Source organism: Vipera berus (assembly GCF_964194415.1).
Source record: "Vipera berus genome assembly, chromosome: 2".
In the NCBI taxonomy this organism is placed as follows: Eukaryota; Metazoa; Chordata; class Lepidosauria; order Squamata; family Viperidae; genus Vipera; species Vipera berus.
Genome location: NC_138203.1, coordinates 174,032,832 through 174,040,714, shown reverse-complemented (window position 1 = coordinate 174,040,714; position 7,883 = coordinate 174,032,832).

Sequence of the window (7,883 nt, the reverse complement as noted above, 5' to 3'; positions counted from 1 at the left end):
GGAAATTGACAAAACATTTATTGCTAAAATAGCCTGGGTTTTGGTAAACGAGGTCATGGTCTTAGGATAATTACCAAGAATCAATTTTAGAAATTTAGATTACTGTAATGTACTCTACAGGGGGCTGCCCTTGAAGACTGTTCGGAAACTTCAACTGGTTGAGAAAGTGATTTCACAACTAGCTATGGCTGTATCTCAGTACAAAAATCTGATATATCTACTTCATGAACTGCAGTTTGCAGTTGGTTTCTGGATGCAGTTCAAGGTACTGGGTATCATCTGTAAACCCCTTTTTTGTACAAGATCTGACTATTTCAAAGACCGCCTTTCTCTCTATTGTATCAACTAAATTGTCAGTATGTTGATGTTCTATCAAAAAAGTAGCTGCCATATTGTGGGACCTAAAATATGCCTCCTTTGTTCTTCCTGCCCTCCAGAATACCATTCATCCCAAGGATCATTTGCCACTGACTCTTACCCTTATGAAAGCTTTCAAAACTTAGCTTTTTGAATAGAGTAGTATTTCTCAACCTTGTGAAGTTTAAGATGAATGGACTTCAGTTCCCAGATTTCCCCAGCCAATCTGCTACAATGCTGGCTGGGGAATTCTGGGAAGTGAAGTCCACCCATCTTAAACTGACAAAGTTGAGAAACAGCAGACTAGAGGCTGAGGCAATTTGGGATCCTGTCAGGTCAGTAATGGGTAGTTGGAATTCTGCTTATTTTCCCAAAATGATAGTATTTCTGTAGTGACTTATGCAGATTTTATAACATTTGTATCTTTGAATTTTTACTTATTATTTCTGTTTAGCAGCTCTATAAATCTAAATAATAATAACTATTAAAACGTTAAAAAGAAATTCAGATTCCACAAACTGAACTGATAGAACATTCCTTATTTTTGCCTTTAGGATGTCTCAAAGTTAATTTGTTTGAGAATTTTGGATATGTAAACTTTTAAATGTAACCTTTGATCCATCTCCACCTGCATATACTTTCAATTCTTCTCTATTTGTGTTATGATTTGTTACAATATAGTTTATGTTTCCATTGGGGAAATATAACTATGCAATTGGACTGAGGTGTGCAAGATACTGAATCAGCACCTATTTAAAGATTGTTTGCAGATTCTAAAGAGAAGTCACAGCTTTAAGGAAGTTTATAGGCTCCCCTAGAGAGCAAAGTTGCAATCTGTAGATCCTCCTGGACTCATGGCTACAGCTAAAACAGCAGGTGAATGTTCTGGTTAGGAGGCATTTTTTCAGGAACCTTGGGGGGAAGTGATCATGCAATATTGGAATTCAACATTCTGGAAGCACAAGCAATAGTACACAGTCAAACTAGAGTCTTGGACTTTAAAAGAGCTAATTTCAATAAACTTAGAGCTTGGGAAGCATTCCATGGATGAGAATCCTAAAGGGGAAAACAACTCAAGAAGCTTGGGAAATTTTGAAAAGTGAGATAATAAAACCCCAGTCTCGCACAATACTAACAAAGAAGAAAAATAACAGCTCTCAAAAGAAACCAGCGTGGCTGCATAAAGAACTCTCTGATAAATTGAAAGATAAAAAGGACAAGTATAAAAAGTGGAAAGAGGAGTACATAACTAAGGCAGAATATCAGCAAATAGCCCGTGCCTGCAAAGATGAAGTGAGGAAAGCTAAGGCTTAAAATGAACTAAGGCTTGCAACCAAAGTCAAAAATAACAAAAAAAAAAGCTTCTCGCAACATGTAAAAAAACAACAAAAAAGTTAAAGAAATGATTGGTCCATTAGTGGGGGAAAGTGGCAAGAAGGTGACAAGCAACAGGCAGAAAGCAGAACTATTTAACTAGGTTTTTGCATCTGTCTTTACACAAAGGGAAAAAACAGCCCAACCTATCAAAAAGTGCCATAAAAAGCAGAATAGAAACACAAGCTAAGATAGGCAAGAAAATGGTAAGTGAGCACCTGTCCAGCCTAGAAGAGTTCAAATCACCAGGACCAAATGGATTACATCCCAAGGTTCTCAAGGAACTGGCAGGTGTGATATCAGAACCACTAAACTATATTTTTCAAAGATCCTGGAGCACTAGGGAACTACCGGAGGACTGGAAAAGAGCTGATGTAGTTCCCATCTTCAAAAAAGGGAAAAAATAGATCCTGGAAACTACAGACCTATCAGCCTGACCTCAATACCTGGGAAGATTCTGGAAAAGATAATCAAACAACGAATCAGCGAGCACCTAGAGGCAAACAAAGTCATTACTAAAAGCCAACATGGGTTTGTCAAAAACAGATCAGCCAGACAAATCTTATTGCATTCTTTGACCAAGTGACAAAATTAGTGGACCAGAGGAATGCTGTGAATATAATTTACTTGGACTTCAGTAAGGCATTTGATAAACTAGATCACAATCCTACTACTTGATAAGATAGAAAAATGTGGGTTAGACAGCATCACCACCAGATGGATTCGTAGCTGGCTGACTGGCCGTACTCAGCGTGTGGTCGTCAATGGAACTGCATCTACATGGAGGGAAGTGTGTAGTGGGGTACCCCAGGGCTCTGTTCTGGGCCCAGTGCTCTTCAACATCTTCATTAATGATTTGGGCGAGGGGATACATGGGGAACTCATCAAATTTGCAGACACCAAGCTGGCAGGAATAGCCAATACTCCAGAAGATAGGCTTAAGATACAGGAGGATCTGGATGGACTTGAGCACTGGGCGCTATCTAATAAAATGAAATTCAATGATGAAAAAAGTAAGGTTCTACATTTAGGCAAGAAAAACCAAATGCACAGGTATAGTATAGGCGGTACCTTGCTCAATAGTAGTGACTGTGAGAGGGATCTTGGAGTCCTAGTGGACAGTCACTTCAATATGAGCCAGCAGTGTGCTGCAGCTGCCAAAAAAGCCAACACAGTGCTAGGCTGCATTAACAGAGGGATAGAATCAGGATCACATGAAGTATTAATATCACTTTACAATGCCTTGGTAAGGCCACACTTGGCATGCTGCATCCAGTTTTGGTCACCACGATGTAAAAAAGATGTTCAGACTCTAGAAAGAGTAGAGAGAAGAGCAACAAAGATGATTAGGGGACTGGAGGCTAAAACATATAAGGAACGGTTGCTGGAATTGGGTATGTGTAGTTTAATGAAGAGAAGGGCAAGGGGTGACATGATAGCAATGTTCCAATATCTCAGGGGCTGCCACAAAGAAGAGGGAGTCAAGCTATTCTCCAAAGCACCTGAAGGCAGGACAAGAAGCAACAGATGGAAATTAGTCAAGGAGAGAAGCAACCTAGAACTAAGGAGAAACTTCCTGACAGTTAGAACAATTAACCAGTGGAACAAGCTGCCTCCAGAAGCTGTGAATGCTCCAACACTGGAAGTTTTTAAGAAGAGACTGGACAGCCATATGTCTGAAATGGTATAGGGTTTCCTGCCTGAGCAGGGGGTTGGACTAGATGACCTCCAAAGTCCCTTCCAACATCTTCATCATCATCTTCATCATCATCATTATTATTATTATTATTATTATTATTATTATTATTATTATTATTATTATTATTATTATTATTATTAAAGTTGTAGTCTTGTCTGGAACAAGACATGTTGAGGGAAGTCACTCCTGCCTTGGCATCACTTGGCTAGATTACTGTTATTTGTTCTATTTGAGAAAGGCTTTGAAGACCATCCAGAAATTTCAGTTGCACCACACTGTAATGTCCATATGTTCACTGGTTGGTCACATTGCTGCCCTTTTACACAGCTGTTTTTGGAACTGCACTAGTAACTATTTTTCCAAATGCAGTAGCACACTGATTGCTATCGATAAAGCCTTACATAACTTGGGTTTGGGAATCTAAGAGACTACCTAGATCAGGGGTGTCCAACTGCCGGCCAATGGGCCAGATGTGTCATGCTGAAACCGCGCCCACCCAACTCCGGCAATGGGGAAAAAGTTGCGATATGTCGTGACACATCACATGATGTTGCGAGTTTGACACCCCTGACCTAGATAGACCCTACATGAATGGTTAAAGAATACTTGCTAAGAGTTCTCATGTACCAAAAGGTCAGTAGGGGGCTTGTTAGTGGGAATTTTCTGTGGTGATTGCTGTCTTTTTGAACTGTTTATTCCATGAATCAAGGGTGACCTTATGACCTTGTAGAAGGCAGTTATTACTTGGCTTCTCAGAAGGCACCAAATCATTGACACCAAATAGTTTTAGCATGTACAGTATTGTACAATATTAATTATTACTACAATTATATTGTTTTATTAGGAGTACTTGGACACTATCTTAAGACTATTTGGATTGAAGCAGTAAATAAACTACATGAACAAACAAATAAGGGTACCAATACTTACATCAATCAGACTGAACTTTTCATATTTGTGACATAACTAGACAGCTCTGAGGAACAAAGGGATGGAATTGTATAGATCAGTGAGAATGCTGAGGCTGAAATGGAATGAAGGATATACCTTTGGTCATAGCATGCATGTTCATCTATTAAAGAAGTAGTTATTTTTTGTAACTATCAATACCTCTGCTTTAGCAAGTAAGCAGGCGAGACAGCGAGTTAACAGTTTAACTCTTTATTCTGAACCAGGCAACAAACAGAAGAACATGACATCTATTTATACTGGCAGCTGTCGGCAGTTTGACCAATCAGGGGTGAGTCCGTTCCCGCGCCGTTTGTTTCCGCCAATCGGGGCCGTCAGGGTTTGACAGCTCGGAGCTGTCATCGGTAGCGCGTGTTGAGCTGTCAGTCGGTTGGCGCTTGCGCAGTTCGGCCCGGCAGCTTTGACAGCTGTCAAAGCTGCCGTGGTTTTTTACCTCAGCCCTATTACTTCTATTATAACACACTGTGTAAATATATAACGAGTAAATACACAACACCCCTTACCCCTCCCTCTGATTGAGTTGATGTTTCCCCAACTGTTTCTTTTTCGGGTTTCCCCATTCGAAGTCTTTTAGGTAGGTGGGAGGTCTTTTTATTCTTTCGGAGCGTCGGGGGGTTGTCTCGGTTGATTGTTCCCTTTCCCCAGGGGCTTCTGGCTGAGGGGGCAGGGGGCATGGCTCCGAAGGTTCCGCGTCACTTGGAGCGGGGTGTTGAAGTGGTATGATCCGATCGGGGGAATTTTGGCGTGCAGGACTCTGTGGCGGTGCTTCTGTCAGCATTTCGTCGTTACCCCTTTCCCCCATGTTTTGAGGACTGCGACGCCGAAGTTGGTCGATGTGTCTGCGGATATGGATATTATGTCCAATGTCTATGATGTGTGATAGGGGGCCCGTTTGTTCAATGACCACCCCCTGTGTCCATTTGTTGCCCCCCCCCGTAATTCCTCGCCCAGACAGCTTGCCCTGTGTTAAGAGTTCTATGTTGAAGGGGTGGTTCTGGGTCTGGAGGGGATCTGTCAGGATGTAGACGGTCTAGTCTGGTAGTTAATCTTTTGCCCCAGGGGAGCTCCACTGGGGACTTTCCAGTAGTTGTGCATGGGGTGGTGTGTTGTGATAAAAGGAATTGAGCCAGTCTTCGGTGCCAATTCCCGGAGATAATTTTCCGCAGTGCCTCTTTGGTTGATTTCACCATCACCTCTGCCAAGCCGTTCGACGATGGGTGAAAGGGAGCCGTGGTGGTGTGTCTAATAGAGTTCGCCGTTGTGAAATTCTGGAATTCGTAGGAGGTAAATTGGGGGCCGTTATCGGAAACTATAACATCTGGAAGCCCATGTGTTGCGAATAATCCTCTTAAAACTTGTATTGTGGCAGATGAAGTTGTGCTAGTCACTGGTGCCACCTCTAGCCATTTCGAATAGCTATCCACGACTATTAAGAATGATTGTCCCTGGAATGGACCTGCATAATCTATATGGATACGAGACCAGGGTGTCTTTGTAGTTTCCCATCTGTGTATGGGAGCATGAGGCTGGGCGGCTCTAACAAGTTGGCAGGAATAGCAGCCGGCTACATGTGTCTCAATCTGCTTATCTAATCCTGGCCACCAGACATAGCTCCTGGCCAGAGCCTTCATTTTGACGGTCCCTGGGTGCCCTTCGTGGAGGCTCTCTAACACCTTGAGTCTGTGTTTGTCGGGTATGATTACCCTGCTGCCCCATAAAGGACATCCCTGATGGGTGGATAATTCCTTTTGCTTTAAAATATAAGGTTGGAATTCTGGGTCTGGGGGTGTGTATTGCCAGCCAGACGTGACATAGCCTAAGATTCTGCCTAAAATTCTGTCTGCAGCAGTGGCTGCAGAGATGTCTTTAACAGATAATGGGCATTCTGGCAGGTCTGAGATAGCCAGTATTCTTCCAGCTGGTGCTGGGTCTGGGTCGACTATCGGTTGGGGGAGCCTGCTAAGGCCATCGGCATGGCCCATGGATTTCCCTGGCTTGTATTCTAAATTATATGAATAGGCTGACAGGAAGGTAGACCATCTCAGGATGCGGGGAGATAATATTTGTGGTGTTAGTTTGTTTACTGTAAAAAGTCCTAACAGGGGTTTATGGTCAGTAAAAATGGTAAAGGATCGGCCGTATAGGTAATCATGAAATTTTTTTACGCTAGCTACTATAGCTAAAGCCTCCTTGTCAATCTGAGCGTAATTTCGCTCAGGTTTTGACAGCGTTCTGGAATAGAACGCTAGAGGTGTCTGTTTTCCATCTTTAGTTAAGTGGCTTAGGACTGCTCCGATGCCATAGGGGGAGGCATCGCAAGCCAGACATAAGGGCAGCTGTTCGTTATACAGGGCTACTGTTGTATTGCTGGAGAGTAAGTTTTTTAATAGATTAAAACTTTTATCATGCTCAGATGACCAAGTCCAGGTTTTGCCTTTGTCTAATAGCCTATGTAAAGGTTCAGCAATGGAGGCTTTATGAGGCAGGAAGGTATGATAAAAGTTAACTAACCCTAGGAAGGCTTGAAGTTCTTGTTTATTTTTAGGAGTTGGTGCTGTTTTAATAGCTTTTATTTTTGTTTCAGTGGGGTGAATTCCTTTAGCGTCTATTTTAAACCCTAAGAACTCTGTTGAGGGCACCCCGATGGAGCATTTGTCCCGTTTTAGTTTGAGACCAGCCTCCCTGAACCTAAGGAGCACCTTTGTTAATTTGTCAGCTAGGTCTTTTTCTGATTCCCCTGCAATTAGGACGTCGTCGAAATATGGACAGACCCCGGGGATCCCTTTAAGTGTTTTTTCCATGATTTCCTGGAAGATCCCCGGGGCTGCAGAGATGCCGAATTGAAGGCGGTTGATTTTAAAAGCTCCCTTGTGGGTGACGATTGTCTGAGCTAAAGCGGTGTCAGGGGTGACAGGCAGCTGTAAATACGCCTGCGCCAAGTCCAACTTGGCAAATATGGCGCCTGACTTAATGGCTGCGAGGATGTCTTTGACAGCCGGGACCGGGTAGGCATGTGCATTTAGTGCGAGGTTGAGGGTCGCTTTATAATCGGCACATAATCTTATTTGGCCATTTGGCTTAACTGGGGTCACTATGGGTGTTTCCCACTCCGCCCCTTCTACCGGTTCTAGGACTCCTAAGGTAGTTAATCGGTCTAGCTCAGCTTCTATTTTCTCCCTCAAGGCGAAGGGAACTCTTCTTGCCTTGATCCTGATAGGCATTATATTCGGGTTTAGTTTAAGTGATACGGGCGGTCCAGTGTACTTCCCTAGCGAGCTGTCAAAGACGTCCGCGAATTGAAGGCAGACGGATTCTAAATTTGACAGCTGAATGGCGTTGACACCTGTCAACGCTATCCCTAGTGCCTCAAACCAGTCTAGACCTAACAGGCTGATTCTGTTTTCTTGGGTCACAGGAATAGGGAGGGATCCTTTAAATTGTTTGAACTCCACGGGGACGGAAGCTTTTCCCCGGAGTTTAATGG